We start from the raw sequence: 22,367 nt of genomic DNA, 5'->3' as shown, positions 1-22,367 counted from the left end.
TAAAATCAATGGGAATAACGAAAGCATTTGTCCTCAGGACCAGGCTTGTCAGAAGGTAAGTGCAGGTTTATGAAATAGTGTTCTCACCATATTCCTCTTTTTGTCTGGTCTCTGCTTCAGTTCCTTTACCTTTTCTTCATATTTTCTGAAACAACTTGGTAAAACTTAGGATATCAGAACTAAATATCAAGGGTGCATGGGTGGCTCAGTCAGGTGACTGTCTGATTTTTGATTTCAGGTCAGGTCACGATCTCACAGTTCATGGAATCAAGCCCCACATCTGGCTCAAGGCTGAGCATGGGACCTGCTTAAGATTGTCTCTCCAGCTCTGCCCCTCTGCCCCTCTCCCACTTCCATGGGCTCTCTCTCTCTCTCAAAAGAATAAATAAATTAATTAAATAATTAACATCAAGCATTTTTAGAATACATATACCTACCTAGCAAACCTAACATTCTTATGTGAATGAGTCTCAATCAAAATGTAGATTTCTGCAACACATACTCCCAGAGTGGATGCTGGTATGATGGAAAGGTGGAGATTTACATTAGAAAGCTCAGAGTGGGGAGAGTGGCTATCTGTTCCAAAGGGGAATAAAGTAGGAAGAAAGAGGAAAAGAAAGGAGACAGAGGCTCAAATTCCCTGGTTCATTTATTTCTACCAGTTATAGGTCATTGAAGATTGTTGTTCACCCCCTGGCATACTGTTCTTGGTTTAGGGATTCTAAAGAAAACTTCCTGTTAAAATTTTTTCTTCCCCAGCCTGCAATCATGGTCTTAAATTCCTATTCAAAATAAAGCCCATTGGGTTAAAGTATTGTTTTTTCAGAAGTCAGAAGATATTTTGGTAAAAGAAGAGGCCAGAAGATAGACAGGGACCAGAATATATGGGATCCCATGGACCTGATAGAAAATTTCAATTTTAAGAGCAAAATAAAACAGCTGAAGGATTATAAGCAGAAAAATAAAGCTACCTAAGAATATTATTTGATTAATATTTTATTATGGTTGTTTTCTGATTAGAAAGAAGAATAGAAGGGAGATCAGAGAGGAGACTGGGAGATCAGTGACAAGGGAAAGATAATGATATTTTTGATGAGGGCAGTTGTCATACAGATGGAGAAGATTAGAAGGATTTGGGTAATATTCTAGAATCAGAGACCCCAGGGCTTTCAAATAGTTTGAATGTATGGATTATGAGCAAAGGAGTAATTAAGAATAGCTTCCTTTGTCAATGATGGCTTTGAAAATAATTACTTCATGGAAGTTGCAGAGACAGAAACCCAGGAGAAGTAGGTTGAGGGGAGAATTGGAAATTGGGAAATAGAAACAATAAGTGAACACTAAGGAATTTTACTGTGAAAAGAGTAACTGGGGTGGTTGTTGGAAAAAATAAGGGGTTTTGAGAGGATTTTTAAAATTTGAGACCTAATATTTGAATACCCATAAAATATTCATGGAAATCTAATAGGATGTTAGGAAAAGATGGAAGTATTTTATATTGAAAGAGTGAAAAAAAAAGTATTTGATTTTTTAAAATTTGCTATTGACAAATTTTATGATGTTTCAAAGAAAATTATCATGGTATATAAATTCTCTTGTGATGAAGTCAGTCTTGCTTTTTAAATCATGAAGAAAGCAAGTTAGAAAGTCATTTGCAAGTCAAGTCCTTCTATTCCCTTCTACATACATCAATATTTTTATTATTTTTATCTCCATTATTCTAGAAGAGGTTTGAGGCAGACTACCCCCTCCTCCTCTACCTATCTTTTCCAATATTACTGAGTTTTGAGTTTGTATGTAAATAATAATGTTATTGATCATTTCATAGTATCTGTGGAAAATGTAAACTGGAAATAAAAGGATTTTATTGTAAATCAAGATTTGGTGAATTGTTTTTGTTTGTTTGTTTGTTTTTGCTCTTATAGTCTGAGAAAGTGAATTATCTTAGGACATTAGCTCTGCAGAGAACAGTCCTGATCCATACATAACCACAGTTGGAGGAATCATAGTATTTGTACTTAATAATTTGGTGTTTTTTATAGTAGATAATCACCGTGTTTGAGTGGGATTGAACTGAATTCATTGCTGATACTTTAGGCAGTAATACAGAATTTCCTGAGGGGATATTTGCAGCTGTTTTCAAGAGCAGTGTGAACTCTGGAAACACTATTACCATAAACAGAACTTGAAGGTCTCAATATTGGGATATGGTTGTTGTATTAAAATCAAAATGATAAATGCTGTCTGGGTTACACATCCTTCATCCTTAGCCAGAGAGGATTTCTCTTGGGTGTGTTTATGGTATAATGCCTTGATGCATGCACTTGTGGTAGAATAGGGTCATAGTCATCTGCGGCTGTTCGAGAGGACTTTATGTATGCACTATACATTTTAAATGTGCTCACCTTAAATTTGTAATTCTGTATATGTCTTATGACTCTAAGGCAATTTTAGCTTTTAAATCCAGACTCTAGATCTATGTATTTAACCTGTGTGTTTGATTAGAAGTTTTATTTGACCTTCTAATTTCACTGTGTTTGATGCTAGATGGATAGAATACAGGTTTAACAAAAGGACTCTTTTTGTTATGAAGATTTAGAAGCTAACTAAAGACTGGATTTCTCTTTTGGCTATAAACCCAAAGCAAAAATGTATCCTTCTTCATTGAATAGAATTGCAAATGCTGTAAAATGTCATTTATAACAACAAAATAAAATCTACAGATTTTTTTTAAATGTCCCAACTGTCATATTTTGGTTTCATTAGTCGTCGTCCTGGATTGCCAATGACTTGAGACACAATTCTGAAATAGTAAAAACACTTTGAATCTCATATCCTTCTATATTCAGTGATTTAATCTTTAGAGACTTTTTCCAAGCCCTAATTTCATTCGTGAAAATATTTGCTTGTCTAAAAATTAATCATTAGCCACTAGCCATTTGTACAAATAAACAGCTTCTCTGTAAATTTAGTGGGTTTCATACTCTTGAGGGTTAAGTTTTTGGCAGACCAATATCCTATTATTTGTGTTTCTTGGGGACTGTCAGAAGATGACCTTTGGGGAACATATAAAAAGATGGTTAAAATCTTTATAAATAACTGGAGGAGTCTAGATCTAGCCTGTAGTCAAAAAACCACTCTATTATATAGAGATGTCCATGGAAAAAACATTCTGAAGGATGGTAAAATGACTGGGATTTATTCATCTATTTACTCAGTCAGCATACATACTATCGATTCAGTGACTGTTATGTGTCAAATGTGCTTCCAGGCTAGGGTAATACAGTAGTAAATAGGATAGACAGATTCTTTGCCATCTAGATACTTACATCATAGTGGGAAGATAGACAGTAAACAAATAAATATATACTATGTTAAGCAGAGCTGTGGGTAACTGAAAGCACAGTAGAGGGCATAAAGTATTGTGGTAGTGAGGGTTTTACTATTTTATAAGATTATTTTAAAAGATTTAATTGATAATTAAAGAAAAATTGATTTATTTAATGAATTTCTTGAGTTGGTAATTAAAGAATCAAGAAATTCATGTAGCTTTTGGGAGAAAAACACTTCAGACCGAGACAAAATCAAGTGCCTGAATTTGGAGTGTTTGGCAAATTTGAAAAGTAAAGCAAGGCCAGTATGACTGGACTGTGGTGAAAGAGGAGAGGAGTGGCAGTATATAAGGTTATAAAGATACCAAGGAGGCCTGAACATCTAGGTTTCATAGGTGACTATTAGTATTCTGGCTCTTATTCTAGTAAAATGATTCATCATTGGATGTCTTTGAAAGGAGAAATAATACAGTATGACTTGTATTTCAGAAGAATCACTTTTGTTGCTATATGAAGAATAAGTGTATAAAGGGCAAAGAACGGACGCAAAAAAAAAGGGTTTAGGAGGTTATTGCAGTAATTCAGAAAACAGATGATGTTGGCACTAGAGTAAAAAGAAGAGAGCATATTGTATATATCTATTAAGGTTGCTCTAAGAGGGTGCCTGAGTGGCTCAACTGGTTAAAGTTTGACTTCATCTCAGGTCATGATCTCACAGTTCATGGGTTTGAGCCCTCCGTGAGGCTCTGTGTTGACATTTCAGAGCCTATGTGTCTCCTCTCTCTCTGCCCCTCCCATGCTCACATGCTGTCTCTTTCTCTCTCTCAAAAATAAACATTAAAAAAAAATAAAAAAGAGGGGAGCCTGGGTGGCTTAGTTAAGCATCCGACTTCCGTTCAGGTCGTGATATCACAGTTTGTGGATTTGAGCCTCACGTGGGGCTGTGTGTTGACTGTTCAGAGCCTGGAGTCTGCTTTGGATTCTGTGTCTCCATCTCTCTCTTTCTGCCCCTCCCCTACTTGTGCGCTCTCTCTCTCTCTCTCTCTCTCTCTCTCTCTCTCTCTCTCAAAATAAATAAACGTTGAAAACAAAAATTTTAAAAAAAATTGCACTACTGGATGCAAATGAGGTATGAGGTAATGAGGGGAGAGAGAGGACATGATAGATTTTAACCTACCTAAGAGGAAAACTAAGAGAAAAGGCTGTACAGGAAAAACATTTGTTTCTGGATATGTTAAGTTTGAGATGTTTATTAGACATTTAAATGGAAATATTGAGTGAGAAACTGGAGATACAGGAGTGTGACATTCAAGGCAGGGCTCCAGTTTGTAGATATAAATATGTGAATTATCAGCGTATAGGAACTATATTTATGTTTAATGTTTAAAGACTTGAAGATTTTGGGTCACCTCAGTGGCTCAGTCAGTTAAGCATCCAACTCTTGATTTTGGCCCACGTCATGATCTCACAATTTGTGGGATTGAGCCCCGTGTCAGGCTCTGCACTGACAGTATGGAGTGTGGTTGGGATTCTCTCTATCCCTCTCTCTCTGCCCTTCTGCTGATGCTCACACACATTAATAAATAAGTAAACATAAAAAAAAAGACTTAAAGATTTTATTATGGTACTACTTTTATAGAGTAGTTAAGGATTGAATCAGGGGACATTTCAGCTTTTAGACATTGAGATTTCTTTAAAAGCAGTTAGCAAAAAGAAATGTACAGAGTGGCTAGTGAGATGAAGCAGTTGTTTGTCAAGAACACAGCAGTGATAAATCATATCTAACTCAGCTGATAGATCAATGAAAAAGGATATTGAGTATTGATCATCAAAGTTGGCCAAATAAAAGTTATTAGGCTGTGAGAGGAAAGTGGTAGAGGGAAAAGAAGGACTCAGAGATAGAGCCCTTCACTTTTTCTTTCTTTCTTTTTTTTTTTTTTTTTTGGCACTAGGGAGACTAGTAGTTGTAAATAAAGAATAATTTATATGTGTACATAGAGTAGAAAGACTTTACACAATAACTGTATCTATGACCAATATATGATAATTCTGACAGAGTAACTTATGTATTATGTTTCTAGGGTACAATACACATTAATACAGATTAAAATATTAATTTTACCAAGGTAGTGTTAGAACATTCTTATTAAATCTTTACTCCAGGCCTTCTTACTGCCACTTGTTTTCTAGCTAAGATGTTACCATTCTTTACCTAATCGACATTATTATTTTTGTAAAGATTATAAAAAAAGTTCATTATTCCAATACCCAACTGTGTAGTGCTTCCCTGGGGTTGAATCTTTATCAAAACATTAGAAACTGCCTCCCTCTGTTATGCTCCCCACCTCCATGCTAGCACATGTTTAATAAAAATAACAGTATAGTACAGCCCTCGCCATAAATACAAGGTATCACTAGAGATATTTAAAGCCTGTAATGGACTGGGAGGTAACCATAGCAACAGAAATCTTCACACCCAGTCCAACTACTGACTGTAATAACACAACCTCTTCTATCAAAACCTCTACAGAGGTAAAGGTATGCTCATGTCCAAGCATAAACAAAACTGACCTCAATATAGTCCGGTACAGCATGTCCAGCTTTCAAGAAATAATTACAAAGCACACACACAAAAAAACCAAAGAAAACATAGTCTGAAAAAGTAATTTACATAATAGGCTCAGATAAGACACAAATGTAGCAATTTGGGAATGTAAAATCACTATGATTATTAAGTGGGAGGTGCTTACGAAAAAGGTAGGTAACACATAGGCAAAGGTAGGTAGCTTCAGCAGAAATATTAAAACCTATATAAAAAAATCTAATGGGAATGCTAAAAATCCAAACCATAGTAACAGAAATGAAGAATGCCTTTCTCAAGCATGTCCCAAGACTCAAAAGAGCCAAGGAATCAGTGATAGCAAGACAATACAAATTACGTATACATATGTGTGTGTATGCATGTGTGTGTGTAGAAAGAGGGAGAGGAAGAAGAAAGAGAATTGCAGCATGAAAATGCTCAATTAGGGGTACCTGGGTGGCCCAGTCAGTTGAGCGTCTGACTCTTGATTTCAGCTCAGGTGACAGTCCTGGGGTTGTGGCTCCAGCTGTGCATTGGACCCACGCTAAGCATGGAGCCTGCTTGGGATTCTCTCTCCTTCTTTCTCTACTTCTCTCCTCAGTTTGTGCTCTGTCTGCCTCCTGAGTATGTGTGTGTGTGTGTGTGTGTGTGTGTGTGTGTGTGTGTGTGTATATATATATATATATATATATATATATATATATATGCTTCCTTGGTCTGATTGAGCGTATATACATATAAGTATATATATATATATACTTATATGTACTTATATATATATACTTATATATATATACGCTCAATCAGACCAAGGAAGATAAAAAAAAAAAGGAAACAAAAACAAAGAACAAGTTATTCAAGTAGAAAACAGCTAAAAGCAGTAAATTTGAATCCAACTATATTGATATATCAGTAATCACTTTAAGTGTAAGTGGTGTAAACACGCCAATTAAAAAATAAAAACCATCAGATTGGATAGAAAAATTAAGTTTGAACTATATGCTATCTACAGGAAACCCAGTTTAGATATAAAGGTACCAAAAAGCTAAAGTAAAAAGATGCTCTAAAAACAAAATAATGAGGTCATGTCAAGGGAGATTGAAGTAGCTCTGAAGGAGGTACCAGTAGCCAACACTGTAACAATTTGAGAAAAAAAATAATAATAGTGTGCTATTGGATTACAACACAAAGCATAAAATAAATATTCACACTGATATGAATAAATAATTAAATAATTAAATGAATAAGTGAATGGGAAAGAGAGGGCAAACTACAGGATGGGAAGTTTAACCCACCCTGTCCCAACCTTGAGTGTAGACTGGACATAGTGACTTATTTCCAAAGAACAGAATATGGGAAATGGAAATGTAGTAACTTTATAGTAGAGAAACCTATCAAACATTACCTTATCCAAGTGATCAAGGTTATCATCTCCAGTGGTATTTCAGGTTTATATCATGTACTCACTGAAATGATGGGATGAGAAGGGAACTTCATCTCTGCAGTTTTCTTCTTTAAAATCCATTATACCAGTCTAGTAAAGAGGGAAACATTAGGCAAACCCAAATGAAACAACATTCTACAAAGATTTCAATTACAGTGGAAACAAGGAAAGACTACAAAACTATCCCAGACCAGAAGAGACTAAGGAGTCATGGTAACTGATAAATGTGGTATCCTGAATTGAATCCTGGGACAGAGAAATAACATTACTGGAAAACTAATGAATGTTGGTGTCTAAGTTTTAAAAAGTGAATCATGGTAATAGAAAATGTTAGTATCAGTAGGATTGAGTGAGAGAGATCTGAGAACTATCTATATTATTCTTGAAACTCTATGTAAATATCAAATCATTTAGAAAGAAAAGTTTATTTTAAGAAAAGTAAAAAAAAAAAAAAAAAGAGAGAAAAGGTATGCCATGTAGAAACTACCAAAAGAAAGATGGGGCAGCTATATTGATATCAGAGTGGATTTCAGAATAAGGAAGATTGCTAGGGATAAACAAGGATAATGATAAAGAGGACATACTGATAAAGGGGGCAATTACAAGAAAATTCCTAAATGTGCACAGATTCAACTATAGAACTTTCAAATACATGTGATAAAAACCAATTGATCTAAAAGGTGAAATAGAAAAATACACAATTATTGTTAGGAGAAACCACCACCTTTCTTTCAATAATTGACAGAACAAGTACACAGAAAAATAGAATATAGTGATCTGGAGAAAATCAATCAACTTGACCTGATTTACAGATTACTGAATTCCAATCAACAACCACAGTACACATTCTTCTCAAGTGCAAATTATAAATTATAGGAGATAAAACAAATGTTAAAAAATTTATAAGAATAGAAATTATTCAAAGCATATTCTCAAACTCTAATGGAAATTACCTAAAAATCCATAAAAGAAAGATGTCTGGAAATCACCAAATACTTGAAAATTAAATGATATATTTCTAAATAACAAAGAGAAAAAATAAATCTTAATGGAAATTTAAAAATACTTGAACTGAGCAAAACTAGAAGATAAAACTTACCCAAGTGGTAAGATGGAGTTAAAGCAATGCTTAGAGAGAAATTTATAGCATGAAATGTTTCTATTAGAAAAAAAGAAAAGTGAAAGTAAGCAAAGCCTCCACTTGGGAACTGAAGAAGAAAAAGGAAGCACCTGAAAGAAAGTAGAAAAAGTACATAATAAAGATTAAAGCAGAAAGTAATTAAATCAAAAACCACAACATAAAATAGAAAAAATCTATTCAACCGAAAGTAATTATGTTAAAAATAATGATAAACTTTCTCACAGACCCATCAAGTGAGTTAAGAGAGGAAGGGCAAAGAAACAAATATCTAAATCAAAACCAAAAAAAGTAGACATCACAACTGAAATTACAGACATTAAAAGGATAGTAAGAGAATACTATGACAAACTCTAGACCTGTAAATTCAGTCATTTAAAATTCAGTTCCTTAAAAGACACAAACTACCAGCAAGTTTAAAAAGAAGCAGACTACCTGAATGGTAAGAGAGAGAGAAGAGAGGAGAGTGAATCATATATCACTAGTAAAAATACACAGACACACACACACACACACACACACACACACACACACAGCTATTCAGAGAGAGAATTTATATATTTTATATAATATCTATATATATAATCCATTTATATATAGATAATAGACATATATGTCTATAGACATATAGATAATCATAGAAGTAGTTGAGTGTGTAGTTAACTCTTGTCTCCCACCCAACAAACAACTCTAGGTACAAATCATTTCTCTAGTTAATTCTACCAAACATTAAAAAAAATTTTTTTAATGTTTTTATTTTTTTGAGAGAGACAGAGCACGAGCAGGGAGGGGCAGAGAGAGAGGGAGACACAGAATCCAAAGCAGACTCCAGGCTCTGAGCTGTCAGCACAGAGACAGACGTGGGGCTCAAACTCATGAACCATAGATCATGACCTGAGCCAAAGTCAGACACTTAACCAACTGAGCCACTCAAGCACTCCAATTTTACAGTCACTTGCCCATCAACTAGTGAATGGATAAATAAATTTACACACACACACACACACACAGAGTCCATCATAAAATAAAGTACTGATACATGCAACAAAATGGATGAATATCAAAAATATTGTGCTAAGTGAAATAAGTAAAAATAAAACCAAATTACTACATATTATGTAGTTCCAGTTATAAGAAATTCTGGAAATAACAATGTTTTTTGTGACAGGAAACAGATTAATGGTTACCTGGGCTAGGGTAATGGGAGGAAATTCATTGCCTGTGGTCAAAAGGAAACTTTTTAGGATGATGGAATTATTCTACATCTTCATTGTGGTGGTTGTTATATGATTATATACATACATTTACTAAAATTCAGTGAACTAAATGTTTAAAAGGGGTAAATTTTATTTCATGAAAATTACACAACTATACCTCTGGAAAAAAAAATGAGTTCATTGTCTGATACAAGAATAAATGTATCATAAAGGTAGTGCTGTTCCTCTTTGGACATTTAATCCATATTTTCTTAACAATAAAAAGAAAATATAATTATATCCAGAAAGTCAAACTGTTTGCAGGTTTTAATTAGATCATTTGAACTTTGAAGATAAGTAAATGTCACTGAAATTAGTTATCTACCTTATACTATATGGAAACTTCTTCAGGTATATATATATATATAATTTTGTCTAGGAATCTAAGATGAGTGTGTGTTTGTAAAGATTGCCTCAGTACCTTTGCATTAGCTCCTTCTCAGCACAATCAAATAGTTTTTAAAAAGTGCAAAGACAAGAATTATTTACAGGACAGGATTCCTTTCCCTTTTTCACCTCCTTCTTCTATGACTCTTAATTTTCCTTTTATGCATTGGTATTCAGGTAATCTATATTTTTTCCTCTCATGGCAACTTCTGGAGAAAACCTTCTAAGTCAGATTTTTCAAAAACAGATCAACTAGCATCTTCCCATTCCTGACAACAAAAATCTCTGCCAAGTCAGCCCTACGTTTGTGAAACAATGAATGATTCTTTGCCTCAGCTGAAGCTGTATTCACAAAACCTACTTAATGAAAGGAAAATAAAGAGTGTTTGTGGGAGTCCTCAGTCCATTTCTTACTGAAGCAAAGAAGCCTCTTTCATTTCCATTTATTTAAATTCTGACAAGTCCAGATATATATGTTTGGAAAAAAACTTTTGTCATATAATTTGATGTTGGTGTTTAGTGTGTAAAGTAGCAGGGAAGGGAAAAAAATTTGTGTGGGTTCAAGAGTGAATATCATATGTTATGTGTCCAAAAATATCTTAAGATTTATTATTCAAGGCTTTATGTTAAAACTGAGTCAATAATCAGATTTAGAAAGACATGTCCACATACTGTCAGACCTGTTTGCTTTTTGAGATGATGTTCATATAATATTTAGGGTGTAGTGAAATGCAGAAAGTGAATGAATATATTCATCTCCAAAGTGTTTTGTAAGAATCACCTGTCTTTTTTTTTTTAACATTTATTTATTTTTGAGAGACAGAGCATGAGCAGGAGAGGGGCAGAGAGAGAGGGAGACACAAAATCTGAAGCAGGCTCCAGGCTCTGAGCTGTCAGCACAGAGCCCGATGCAGGGCTCGAACCCACGAGTCATGAGATCATGACCTGAGCCAAAACCGGACGCTTAACCGACTGAGCCACCCAGGTGCCCCATCACCTGTCTTTTCTTACACATTACTTTTATGTATGTATGTATGTATGTATTTGTTTATTTTCAAATTTTTATTTAAATTTTAATTAACATATAATGTAATATTGGTTTCAGGAACAGAATTTAGTGATTCATCTCTTACATATAACACCCAGTGCTTATCACAATAAGTGCTCTCCTTAAGATACACCCATTTAGCCCATCCCCTATTCACCTCTTTCAGTCAGCCTTGTTTTTTCTCTATTGTTAAGAGTCTCTTATGGTTTGTTTTCCTCTCCATCTTTTCTCCCCCTTATACATTACTTTTAAGTATGTTTTATGAGCCTTTCTTTAATTTAAAATTGGATTTTGTTTCTTCACTCAAAAATGTTTGTTGGCCACTGTCTATGTGTCAGGCACTGTCCTAGGAACCGGTCATATAACAGAGAACAAAAGAGACACAGTATACCACCTTCGAGATCTTTTATTCTAGTGGTGGTGGCAGATTCTTACAAATAAATGCAAAGCAGATGTATAACTATGATATAGAATAAGTTCTAGATAGCAGAAGTGTGCTATGCAAGACATGACAGCCAATAGCTTTGGGAAATGAGCAGAAGACCTTGCTGTAACATTGTGGCTGAGTTTGGTGTCACGTGTAGCTGTTGGCAAAGAAAAGAAAATAGCATTGGTGGAGGCTGTGAAGTAGGAATGACCTTAGCAGTTTATAAGAACTTGAAGAGCTCTTTGTGGCTGAAACATAGGGACAAAAAGGAGATTGTCTCAAGATAACTGAGAAAGATAGGAGGTAATATGTCTAATCACCCTTACCAAAAAGGTCTAAAAGAAAATGGGTAACATGTCACACACATTTAACCCCATAGGCTAAATCTTTATTCAGCTCTTCCCAATTATCTTGAAACCGTCTTTTATCGCTTATTTGCTTGAATTAGGGCTTTTGATGATGTGCTTTGGTTTCTTTCCTCAGCTCCTGCCTTTTTCTTTTGAGCATCATTATGAACATATATATGATTTTATATATCCATTATGTCTTAATTGCAAAAATATTCTTGTTTAATATTCAAATTGCCCCATCTTTGGCCAATAAGAAGCTCCTTAAATTTGACTCCTGTGTTCTTTTGGCATGGCTCCAATTAGTCTTGCATAGCTCACTTGCCTTCTGGAATGATGAGGTGCTCAAACCAGGAATCTGCCATTCTTCCAAGAAGCACTGGTTTTTGAGACTAGTGCTAAGTGGGTTCATTGCTACTGTATTGTTAGTACTTCTAGATATTTTTGGTGATATTACTATAAAATACATATGCATATTTGATATTGGCATTTCCAATTGAAATTTAGCATTATAGAGATTTCATTTGACTTTCTTGATTTTATATTTGTATGTCTTTTTTTCTAATACTGAAAATGTAAGCTTCAAATAATGTACTAAAGTTCTTAAAAACTACTCAAGCTAATGAAATATGGTCAGAAACATGGTTATCATCCTAGGGGTGATACTTTCTCTTCCCCCTGGCTGCATTTGGAAAAGGAGGAGGACATCTTTTGCTGATGAGAGATTGGGAGGGAGTGTTGCTGGTATCTAATTTCAAGAGAGTCAAGGATGCTAAGAGCCCTTATCATACAGTTTTTGCAAGGAAGAATTGCTCAGTCTAAAAGGCTAATAGCACACCTGTAAAGACATATAGAAGTAGAGGGGGATTCCAGGGGCACCCTGGGCAGCTCAGTCCGTAAGTGTCCCACTTGGGCTCAGATCAGGATCTCCCTGCTCATGAGTTCAAGCCCTGCGTCGGGCTCTGTGCTGACAACTCAGAGCTCACTCTCTCTCTCTCTGTCAAATATAAAATAAAAACATAAAAACATAAAATTTAAAAAAAAAGAAGTAGAAGGGGATACCAGAAATCTAAGGAGGCTCAGCTTCAAAGTCCCTCACTTACACTTTCTTTCATGGACACTGGAAAGACCCTAGCATCTCAGAAATGTATTCGCATGGTCACATTTTCCTTTTTACATTAGCTGTAATAAACTATCTTAACTGCAATTGATGAAATCTCCTTTATTTCCAGTCTGACTTTCCACTTTGTCTTTCTACTCACACTTCCCCTTATCTTTGGTGACATTAAAGTGGCTATAGGCATTTTGAAGATCCACCTAAGGGGAGTTAGTAATGTAGATGCAGTCAACTTAGGTGTAGTGGAATATATGTATGTGGTTTATCATCATTACCAAGTAAAGTTAGCCTGTTCCTAGCAATCCAATGCAGATACAACTTCCTATATATCTCCTTAACATTCACTGTGCCAAATCATCTGCATCTTGAAGAAAAGGTGCAACATCATAGGTTCGATTGTGATGTAAATATGCCCTATGGTACCTACTTGCAGACTTACATAGAAAGAATATTCAAAGCTTGATATGTTTAAATCTTATCTATGGGAAAATCTTCTAATCATGATATGCTTAAAATTATGAGTGAAATTTTGGTTTTTATAGATTCTAAGTTGAAAAACAACAATTCTGTCCTGAGAGAAATATTCCTGATAATGCAGCATACACATTTTTAAATGCTGTGTGTGTGTGTCTGTATTTTCTTTTCTGATGTACAAACTAAAATGTATCAAAATTCTTGTGTTTGAAGGACCCAATATTATGGTATTTAAATATCCAATATATTTGGGTGTAAAATGACATGCTTTATGCATTAAAAGTGTCAATAGTAAAAAAAAAAACAACACATTTCAACCATGACAGAGGGAGTATTAAATGATCTTTCTGTGCTCTTTATGGAAAATTATTACCAAATTCTTGTCAAATGAAAAGGGGAAAAATTGTAAAGATATATCAGGTATTTAATCAATTAAAATAATAGATTTTGTGACATTTGTTAAGGTGTAAAAAAAATTGCAAGTTTTTGTAGATTCATGTTCCCTAGTAAATAAATATTTTCATTTCATAATTTTGCATATTACTTTCTTAAAGACCTATTCTTAATTGTATAATCTCAGGCTCTATAAAAAACCTGGATCCCTCCTCATAGAGAAGACATAAGGAAGCACTATATAGTGGTCTGGTAACAGATGATGGTGATTTGGACTGGTTTGACAAGAATAGGAAAGAGAAGGGGATAAATCAGAGATTTATAAGAGAGAAAATCTGTGGTTTGGAAATTAGATTCAATAATGTCACAAAAGTACATACTGAAGAAAAAATTCTATTAAGCCCAAATCTCTCATTTTTCATACTATTATTTTTTCTCATTGGATTTGCAAATGTTTTATAAATTATTTATTTTAATCTCCAAAAATCTTTGTAAATAATTTTGGTTAGAGATCATCGTCTTTGAATTATGGGTAACAACAAATAAATTTAAGAGACTGACTGACTCTTAATCCAAGTTCTTATCTTGATGTTATCAATATAATCTTCATCTTTTCTTTTGCTTTCTGAGCTATTTGGCAACTATTTATTCAAAGCTGTAATATAATTATTAAATATTCTAATCAAAAATCTTTCTCCAGGGACGCCTGGGTGGCTCAGTCATTTGACCATCCAATCTTGATTTCAGCTCAGCTCATAATCCCAGGATCATGGGCCTATGTCAGGCTCAATGCTGAGTGTGGAGCCTGCTTGAGATTCTCTCTCTCTCCCACTGCCCCTCCGTCACTCATACGCGTGCTTTCTCTTGCTCTTTCTGTCTACAGTAAAATAAAATAAAATCTTTCTTCAAAGCCAAAAAGATGAATAGCTGAGACTTGGAATTATGTAGACTAAACTTAAAACTGGGTAGTCAAGTAAATGTCTTACAGTGTGTGTGTGTGTGTGTGTGTGTGTGTGTGTGTGTGTGTGTTATAAAGGTAAAATAAATAATTTGTGTTTTATTCCAACTGAAATTCTTTTTTTATAAGATAAATAAATGCATATTTTGAAATGCTATATAAAAGCCCAACTTTTATATTTTATTTGTCTGTCTTCATCTATTTTGTTCCTTAATTCATGGTCAGTTTCAACTGCCAGAGGTGAAATAAGCTTTTGATATTTCCCTTTAAACCTTCCTTATTAGACTTGGCCACTGAAAATCCCCTGAAATTGTGGTTTGTACAACTAATGATGCCTTTATATGTTTTTATCCCTGTTATTTATATTTCTCTCATCAAGCACTCTCCCTCTCTGCACTATGCTCTCTCAAATGTGTGTTCAATTTCCTTTTCTAAGCATTGGTCCTACAAACATATCATTTAATATGGTATAATTGAGTTGTGACTCAAAAGCCAGAGCAATTCCAGGTCAGCATTTGAGTAGGAGACCTATAGTGATAATTCAGGTGTTATAAGAAATGGTGCTAGGGTTTCAATAGGTCGTACACTGCCCTCCAAACCTCTGATGACCCAGTGCAGAAACAATAAATCAGTGGTGTGCCTCATTTTGCCCTCATCATGCACAGATGGAATGTTTGTAAACATTGTCCTTTTTTGAGCGTCATGAAAGAGCAGTTTCCAGAAAAGAAAAACATATTGTAGTTCATTTTGTAAAGTGGGAAATTCTTATATAAAACATCTAGTCACTCACCCATTTTTCTTGGCTGTATATTTCAAAGCTCTGCATGCTATCTTCCTCTGCCTCTGCAGAAGCTTTATTTCCAGACTTATCACTATTCTTCCCAGCAACTATAATTTCTTCTTGTCGCTTTTCTTTCTTTCCAATTAAAAGACCTTATATATCTCTCAAAGTTGATACATCTACTCCATTTTCACTACAAAGTTGATACATCCTCTCCATTTTCACTACTGCTTTCCTTTCCATATTGCCACAGTCACTTGCCTGGAACACTGAAGTTCCATCTTAGATGGTCTTCCTACATTCACCTTTTCTCCTCCTTACTTCCTACCACTAGTATTCCCCAGACTGCTTCCCGAGTGATTGCTATAAATACAGACTGATTCCTGGGAATGCAAGAAGGTGCAGCCACTCTGGAAAACAGTATGGAGGTTCCTCAAAAAACTGGGAATAGAACTACCCTACGACCCAGCAATTGCACTACTAGGCATTTATCCAAGGGATACAGGTGTGCTGTTTCGAAGGGACACATGCACCCCAATGTTTATAGCAGCACTATCAACAATAGCCAAATGTCCATCGATGGATGAAAAGAGCCCAAATGTCCATCGATGGATGAATGGATAAGAAGATGTGGTATATATATATACAATGGATTATTACTCGGCAATCAAAAAGAATGAAATCTTGCCATTTGCAACTACGTGGATGGAACTGGAGGGGATTATGCTAAGTGAAAGTAGTCAGTCAGAGAAAGACAAAAATCATATGACTTCACTCATATGAGGACTTTAAGAGACAAAACAGATGAACATAAGGGAATGGAAACAAAATAATATAAAAACAGGGAGGGGGACAAAACAGAAGTGACTCATAAATATGGAGAACAAACTGAGGGTTACTGGAGGGATTGTGGGAGGACTTATGGCTAAATGGGTAAGGGGCACTAAGGAATCTAATCCTGAAATCATTGTTGCACTATATGCTAACTAATTTGGATATAAAATTTAAAAAAAATAGAAAGTAAAATTAAAAAAAAATACTGATTGATTCCTTCACTTTCCTGTTGAAACATGACTTTTCATTAGAGTAAAACTGAAATCCCAAATCTTGCCAGATCATTTCAAGCCACTATTCCTCTTGTTCTTTGCATTCAAACCACACTGGCTTTTTAAAGTTCCTTTAATGAACTCTCCTTCCAATATACTTTGCCAAAATTAGTTCCCTCTCATATCTCTAAGCTACTTTAATTGTCACATGTTTAGAGAAGTCTTAAATGATAAACAGATTAGATAACCCTCCACTATTTCATAAAGCTTTATTTTTTTTTTTCTTAACCTCAATTTCTGTATCATACATTGCTATTGTGGTTAAATAATACATTGTAAAATTAGTTGCATACTGTCTGTCACCTCTACTAAAATGAATGCTCTCTGAGAATTGGCATTCTGTTTCTTGTTTAACATTGAAGCCCCAATACTTCATAGTTCCTTGCACACAGTATCAGTTTAAATCTTTGCTGAATGAAAACATAATGTCATCCCAGAGTTGAGGCTTTTGATGATGTCCTTTTAAAATTCTCTTGTACCTTGACTTGTGATGAGCTCTATTTTCCTGAGTTTGACTCTTTATGTTTATTTTTTCTTCATCTATTTAATGTGTTTCTTTTCCCCATTTATACCTTTAAATAGAATTTTCCTTTTTTTTTTTTTTGCTTTGCTTTTTTTAAAGTTAGAACTTAGTCCCCATTGTCTCATTCTATTTAGGCCCTGCCAGAGAACTCCTCCTTTTTCAGTGGCTCAACTACCATGGATTTATTGGTAAAATGAATCATACTGTTCCTGTGGTTCACCTGCTCATGTTGAATAATTAAATCAAAGATGAGCTGAATTGATATGAGTATTCCATGAAGACTTTTTAAAGACAGTAGGTCTTCTTTATCATTACCCTAAATAATTTTGCACAAGGAGAAATATAATATCTTAAAGGGGTATGCATTAGAAATAATATAAATGAGGGGTGCCTGGGTGGCTCAGTTGGTTAAGCGTCTGACTTTGGCTCGGGTCGTGATCTCACAGTTCATGGGTTTGAGCCCTTTGTTGGTCTCTGTGCTAACAGCTTGGAGCCTGGAGCCTGCTTCAAATTCTGCGTCTCCCTCTCTCTCTCTGTCCCTCCTGCTTGCATTCGGTCTCTCTCTATTAAAAATAAATAAACATTTAAAAAATTTAAAAAAATAATATAAATGAAACTTTGACTATCTAATTTTATGGTATCAGAAATCTTGTGCAGGACAAAATTATTTTTATTGTTACTTTAAAAATATTTTTCTAAATTTTACTCAAGCTAATTCCACTTTTAATATCATCAAATGAACCCACAGTTTGTTTTGCCAATTGATACTTCAATCAGCCATACTTTCTAAATCAAACTTCAACTTTCCTCTACATTATTAATGCTAAAATTACACCATAGAGAAATGAAAGAAGATCTTACAGTAGAAGTGAATATTGTTTAGTCAGCTATTTGTAAGTACATCTGGTATAAAGACTAAATAAATCTTATACCCTGAAGCAGCATGATAAAAATGGAAACTCTTGTACAAAAAAGTGTCCATTTCTCTATATATTCATTCAAAAGCTATTTCTAGACAGAATATTTTACAGGGCATTCCTCTTATGTATTTTCCAGTTTTGTTCATTTTAGAGGTAAAATATTGCCTGATTTTTCTCTTTTCCTGAGAATTTTCCAGGGAAGTTTATACCATTAAATTTTTATTATTTTTTTATGTTTATTTTTTTTCAGGGAGAGAGAAAGAATGTACATGAGTGGGGGAGGGACAGACAGACAGGGAGAAGAGAATCCCAAGCAGTCTCTGCATTGTCAGCGCAGAGCCCAACATGGGGCTCACTCTCACAAACCATGATATTATGACCTGAGCTGAAATCCAGAGTCAGACGCTTAAACAACTGAGCTACCCTGTTGCCCCTGTACATTCAATATTTAAAGAAAGAAATTATAGGGGTTCCTGGGGGGCTTAGTAAAGTGTCTGACTCTGGATTTCGGCTCAGGTCATAACAATAAATAAATGAACAAACTCTTTAAAAAAGAAAGAAATTATACCTTGAGATTTTAAGATAATTAACTTCAGTGTCATTACTTCCCTTAAATAATACTGTGAAAAGATACGATATGTTATTTATTTTTTTATTTAAAAAAAAAAATATCTCCTGGGGCGCCTGGGTGGCTTGGTCGGTTAAGCGTCCGACTTCGGCTCAGGTCATGATCTCACGGTCTGTGAGTTCGAGCCCCGCGTCGGGCTCTGTGCTGACCGCTCAGAGCCTGCAGCCTGTTTCAGATTCTGTGTCTCCCTCTCTCTCTGCCCCTCCCCTGTTCATGCTCTGTCTCTCTCTGTCTGAAAAATAAATAAACGTTTAAAAAAATTTTTTACAAATATTTCCTTATTTATTTGTTTACTTTAAATATTTATTTATTTGGAGAGAGAGGAAGAGAGCATGAGCAAGAAAGAGGCAGAGAGAGAGTAGGAGAGAGCGAATCCCAAGGAGGCTCTGCACTGTCAGGGCAGGGCCCTCTACAATCCCATGAACTGCATATCATGACCTGAGCTGAAATCAAGAGTCAGGCACTTAACTGACTGAGCCACCCAGGCACCCCTATGGCATTACTAGTTACTTTATTGTGTTAAAAATATACCCTTTGTTTATTAATATAATAGATATCAGGATATAAAAGAAGTAAATATTTTTTTTTTAATTTTGATGTTTTTAACTCTTTGAAAGAATGGCCAATTTAACTGGTGTCACCAAGTGATTTTTTTGTCCAAACTATGGCAATATTTAAAGTGAAGATGGGCACTCTTATTATTCTGGAAGAATAGACATAAACTTGTTCTTTTCTAGACCAAATGGGGTAATTGATCTGTAAATATGTTTTGGTTCAAATAATACTACTCCAGATGGGTATAATATTTTGGACTGTTACTAAAAATGTTGAATGGCTTCATTCCAAAGAAGAAAATCTCAGGGTCACATGAGACAACATTAGGGAACATCTTGGTCAACTCCCCATTAGGATGTTTGGATATACTCCATAACATTTTCTAAAGTCCAAATCTGAATGCCACCAGTGACAAGAAATTCATGTTATATTATTATTCAGCTCTAATTGCTTACATAGACAATTATTATTCTACCCTATCTGCCTTATTCTAACACATGTTTATGTTAGATTTTCCTTCAGAGTTTGGATAAAACCATATAAATTACTTTTTCACACAGCGACCTTCAAATATATGAATTTAGCTGTCATGTCCCTACTGAGTCTTCTTTTTCTTTGAAAACAATGCTCAGGTTTCATCTCTTTCCATCAGCTCCTTGCTCTGACTGATCTCTAGATGTGTTACAGTTTGCCAAAATTGTTTTCATGTGTTAATATTTCTGTGAATTCATGCTATACACAAATGAAGACAATAATACTCACTGATTTTTGGTTAGAATAGTCTTACTTTGCTCTTTACTGACATAACATTAGGACATACTGTGTTCAGTTAAAGAGAGATATGATGCCTTGGGCATATTTAAGGAAAATTATAATTTATTTCATTTGATCCATATTATACCAGGAGAATATGAGTTGTGTGTATATTCCTTTTCTTTATATCTCTTCATGTATTTGAGGAACATCTGTTAGTATATTGAATTTTCATAATGTGAAAATACCGTTTTCATGTTTAACTCAATGTTGGATATAAATACAAAAATAGAGTAGCCCATGCAAAAATAAACCAATTTAACCCCGAAGCTGTCTGAAATGTAGTATCATAGGAATGACTGGCATGGGGAAGATAATCACCTTGGCAATTACATTTTTAACTTAAAGGAATGAACAAAAGTATACTTAAACTTGTGATAGAATAATAACATTTAATTGTGTATCTTATTGTGGGCTACATGGAAACATATACAGGAGTTTTGTCTCTCATTCTCTCTCTCTCCATTCTGTCTGTCTCTCTCTCTTTTTTCCTAATGCTTAGATTATTCAAGTGACTTGAATTTGAGTACCAACACCCACAGAACTGAGATTTCAAATGAGCCTGATGGTGCAGCAAATTTGGTTTGGATGAGACAACAAGTCCAGATGCAAATGCATAGCTACAGCAGCTGTGGCTTCAGTGCAGACATATTGCTGATCTGCTTTAAAATAATCAAACCCCAAGCCTAGTGCTCATAAATTAATTATGTTTGGAACTCTTATACAGGCAAAGAAAGAACTCAAAATGAAACAAAACAAAACTGAGTTTTCTACAGTAGCCTGTCTTTTTAACTGGAAAATTATGGGTATAGTATTAGTTCAGAAAATTTAGATGGGATTCAGATCATGTGTGAGATATAGCAAAATTAATAATGATTCAGCGAAGTCCTTCAACAAAATATATTTGGATCATTCGAGGTACTCAGCTCTTATACACTCTGAAAGACAGAGATGACTAGAAGTTAACATTCCACTTAAGTGGAATAACAGAACACATTCCCATGGAACACAAATATTTTCCAGTACGTGGCTAAATACCAAAATGAAAGCTTTGCCGTTTTGAGAAGGAGATCTTTGTTGGAAAGTCTTTTGATGCTGATGGGACTTATTGCTAAAGATACAAATCAGACAGGATTGGGGTTAACAGTAATGAGGAAGGAGAGTTATTAAGGGTATGCATACATAATTACAGTCCCCATAAACAAAGATAATTACATGGTAAGACTTCTGGCCAACATGTACTTGACTAAAAGTAACAGTTCCCTGACTTTCTATATAAGGGAACAAATGGGCTGCAGGTGAGACACAAAGCTCAGATATGCTAGGGGACTGTAGCTTTTGTCTTGGGTATTCTTCCTTTTATGAGGAAGAATATCTCTGACAAACTTATGGGTTTGAGGTCAGTTTGTAGTTCTCTGTGAAAGGCTTTTACTGGCTCTGTATTAACACACTGATAATTGTGTATTATCATTGTCTCTGATCAGACTTTTATCATAATTTTGAGAATCTTAAACTCTTCCATGTGATCTCTTCTATCTTGAATGATGGGCATTGTCTTCAAGACTAATTTGTTGACTAAATGTCTTATTTACATTATTTTTTTTTCAGAGAATTAAAGTTTATTTTTTATTTTAAATTTACTTATTTATTTTTTTTTTATTTTTTTATTTTTTAATATATGAAATTTACTGTCAAATTGGTTTCCATACAACACCCAGTGCTCATCCCAAAAGGTGCCCTCCTCAATACCCATCACCCACCCTGCCCTCCCTCCCCCCCTGCCCTCCCTCCCACCCCCCATCAACCCTCAGTTTGTTCTCAGTTTTTAACAGTCTCTAATGCTTTGGCTCTCTCCCACTCTAACCTCTTTTTTTTTTTTTTTTTTTTCCTTCCCCTCCCCCATGGGTTTCTGTTATGTTTCTCAGGATCCACATAAGAGTGAAACCATATGGTATCTGTCTTTCTCTGTATGGCTTATTTCACTTAGCATCACACTCTCCAGTTCCATCCATGTTGCTAGAAAAGGCCATATTTCATTTTTTCTCATTGCCACGTAGTATTCCATTGTGTATATAAACCACAATTTCTTTATCCATTCATCAGTTGATGGACATTTAGGCTCTTTCCATAATTTGGCTA

This window comes from Panthera pardus, unplaced genomic scaffold (genome assembly GCF_024362965.1).
Source record: "Panthera pardus isolate Hobbes unplaced genomic scaffold, ASM2436296v1 HiC_scaffold_25, whole genome shotgun sequence".
NCBI classification, from domain to species: domain Eukaryota; kingdom Metazoa; phylum Chordata; class Mammalia; order Carnivora; family Felidae; genus Panthera; species Panthera pardus.
Note: the sequence above shows the minus strand (reverse complement) of the source record.